We start from the raw sequence: 3,403 nt of genomic DNA, 5'->3' as shown, positions 1-3,403 counted from the left end.
GAACTCTGTAGTTGAGCTAACTATAGTAGTAGTTTGCTGCAGTACTGTAGTTTGCTGTTTTTGCTGTTGATTCTCTGGGGAAAGCTTTTTGTGCAGCTCAGGTTTTAACTGTTGATTTTTAAAGCACTTCTGAGTCTTGCGAGGTCCAGTGCACCTACCTGGGTTCTGTGGAAACTCTGGTCTGGGCCTGAGTCTTTTCAGCAAACTGCACCCTCTGCAGATCTATATTCCTGACCAGTCTCCACTGAGTGGTCCTGTGCTGATTGGGGGGCAGATCAGCTGTCCTTGCTGTGCCCCAGTGTTCCCCCGGTGGGCCTGTCTCCCCCACCCCCCGCATTCCAAACACTTCCCACTGGGCAAGCAATGTGCTGGTCCCTTGCGGTGGCTCACTGGCCTTTGAGTGGCTCCTTATTTCAGTTGTCTGTGGCCCCTTGCTCCTATGTGGGTCCACGGGAACCCTGTCAGCCGTCTTGCTGGCCTGGGGGGGCCACCAAGGCCTTCTCCCCTGCAGTCTCCAAGCAACTTCACACAAAAGGCACAGCCGTGGCTTTTGCCAGCTTTTGCTCTGTGTGCTCACTAGGGCCAGCCTTGAAATGTACAGGGCTTGAAATAGTTGGAGTAGTCCCTTCTTCCTCTCATACAGCTTCTCTTACCTTCATGGACTCCATAGGTCTCTCCTTCTCTACCCATGAACTCTAGCAGCCCCAGTTTGGCAGTCGTTGTTTTTTAGTAGTTGTAAATTGGTTGATTGTGGAAGAAAGTGATGCTGAGGACAATCTATTCTGCCATCTTGATTCTCTCCTCCTGCCATGGTTTAAAAGTTTGTCCCCTCCAAAGTTCATGCTGATATTTAATTGCCATTGTGGTGATATTAGGAGGTAGGAACTTGATGGAGTTTGGATGTGTTGTCCCCTCCAAAACTCATGTGGAAATTTGATCTCCAATGTGGCGGTGTTGGAAACTGATTGAGTCATGGGGGCGGATCCCTCATGAATGGATTAATGCTCTCCCTGGGGGAGGAGGAGTAGTGAGTGAGTTCTCACTCTATTAGTTCCCGCAAGAGCTGATTGTTTAAAGGACCCTGGCACCTCCTCTCTCTCTCTCTCTCTTTTGCTTCCTCTCTTGCCATGTGATCTGCTTATACCGGCCAGCTGCCTGCCACTTTCCGCCATGAGTAGAAGCAGCCTGAGGCCCATGCCAGATGCAGCTGTCCCAGAATCGTAAGCCAAATAAGCCTCTTTTCCTTATATATTACCCAGTCTCAGGTATTCTGTTATAGCAACACAAAACAGACTAAAACATACCTTTAATAGGTGTTTAGGTCATGAAGGCTCCCCCCTCACAAATGGACTAATGCGCAGGACTGGGTCTGCCCCCACTGGCTCTCTCTCCCTCCCTTCTACACCTCTGCCATGTGGTGCCTTCCAGCATGTGATGACCCAGCACCAAGGCCCTCGCCAGATGCCAGCACTTTGATATTGGACTTCCAGCCTCCAGAACTATAAGCATATAAAGTTCTGTTCACTGTAAATTACCCAGTCTGTGGTATTCTGTTACAGCAGCACAAAACTGACCAAGACACCATCTCCCTGTCTCTCCGTCTACCTACCTATCCATCCACGTATGCATGCGTGTATGTATACACGTATCTGCCTATCTATTTCCCTCTGTTGTTCTACAGCTCCCTTTCCTCACCCACAGTGTGGGAGCCCACTGTGTGCACTGCTGACATGTCATTCTAGTCCTTTCATTGTCGTTGTAGGGCACGTAGAGTACAAGGGAATGCCAGTCCTGGGCTGGGCCACAGCATCTATCCTCTTGATAGAGGGTGGGAGCTCCAGTTTTCTGCTAGTATAGCATGGCTACTGAATGCTGTTGCGCAGGCACAGGGATCCAGGGCATGTGTTGAAACACGGGCTTGCTGAGTCCCAAAACATGAACATCTTCAGCCTGGTTGGACACTGCAAATTTTCACCAAGGCTGCCCCTGGTCACCTCCCACCAGCAGGTGTGAGAAGTGCCTTTCCATGTATCTATTGTCCATTCTGATTCCAGGTTGTGAATTGCCAGTTCCTATTTCCCTCCTTTTCAATGGGTTGTTGGTCTTTTGCTCATTAATTTGTAAGAATTCTTTGAATATTTTGCATCCTAATAGTTTGTTAACTCTATCTTCTGCAAAGATTTTCTCCCAGTCTGCGGCCCGTCTTTTCATTATGTTATAGTGTCTTTCAATATACTGAACTTTTACATTTGAGTGTAGACTAATCTGTGGATCTGCTTTGTGCTTTTGGTGTTTTAATTAAGAAGTTATATTCCATACCCAAAGCCATAAAGATAGGCTTCTATATTTTTTTCTGAAAGTTGTAAGGTTTTATCTTTAGGTCTTTTAGGGTAAGTATAAGGAGAGATTTATTTTTATTTTCTTCTCACATGGGCATGAATAGATAGTTCCTTCTCTTGCCTATGAATGGCAATGCCCCGTAGTCACCTGTTATGTTTCCACGTTTCCTCGAGTCTGGTTACAGACTCTCTTCTACGTCTTTGGACTGCTTCTGCACCCTGTGCCAGAACAGCCTTCAGGTACTTTAGCTTTATGACCAATCTTTATACTGGGGTGGGGCGCCCCCTCTTTGCTCTTCTTGGCTCTTCCCCCCCACATGTTTTGTCATCAGCCTGTGAAATTCCACAGAAAATCTTACTGAGATTTGGACAACAGTTGCTTTGAACTTAGAGAGTAATGTGGCAGGACCAACATGATTATAATATTGAGTCTTGTTATTTTTTAATGCTAATAGCATCTGTATGTTTTCAATAAAATTTTATTTTCCTGATAAAGGAAGGCCTTACATACTCTTTTTTAGATTTATCTTTAAAATGTGTTGCTATGGTAAAAGACACTTTTTAAAACTGCATTTTCTAATCATGTGTGCTAGTGAGTCCGAATGCTGTTAATTTTTGAATATTGCTCTTGGGTCCGTCAGTGCTTCTGAGCTCCTTTGCTCCCTCTCACACTCAGTCATGATCTGCTTGATCGCATGAGTTCATTCGTCTCTCTCTTTCTGAGTCTCACACTCTTTAGCTTTCTGACATTTTACATGGTCTAGGGTCATCACTACCATGTTGAAAAGAAGGAGTGACAGCAGGCAGGATACAGCAGAAATTTAAAATAAGAGAACTCATTATTAGTTATGCATGGCTCTATGCTGATACACTTGAACATTTAATTGAAATGGACAATTTTCTAGGAAAAGTTAAATGTACAAAACCTGGATCTAAAGGAAACAAGTATACTTTTCCATTGCTTTTTTTTTTTTTTTTTTGGTGTCTTTTACAATTATTTTCATCATATTTCCCCCTTTTCTAAGGGAAAATAATAAAGGGCAGCAAAAATAAAAAAGAGTACA

This window comes from Galeopterus variegatus, unplaced genomic scaffold, assembly GCF_000696425.1.
Source record: "Galeopterus variegatus unplaced genomic scaffold, G_variegatus-3.0.2 Scaffold1434, whole genome shotgun sequence".
In the NCBI taxonomy this organism is placed as follows: domain Eukaryota; kingdom Metazoa; phylum Chordata; class Mammalia; order Dermoptera; family Cynocephalidae; genus Galeopterus; species Galeopterus variegatus.
This window is presented reverse-complemented; position numbering follows the sequence as displayed.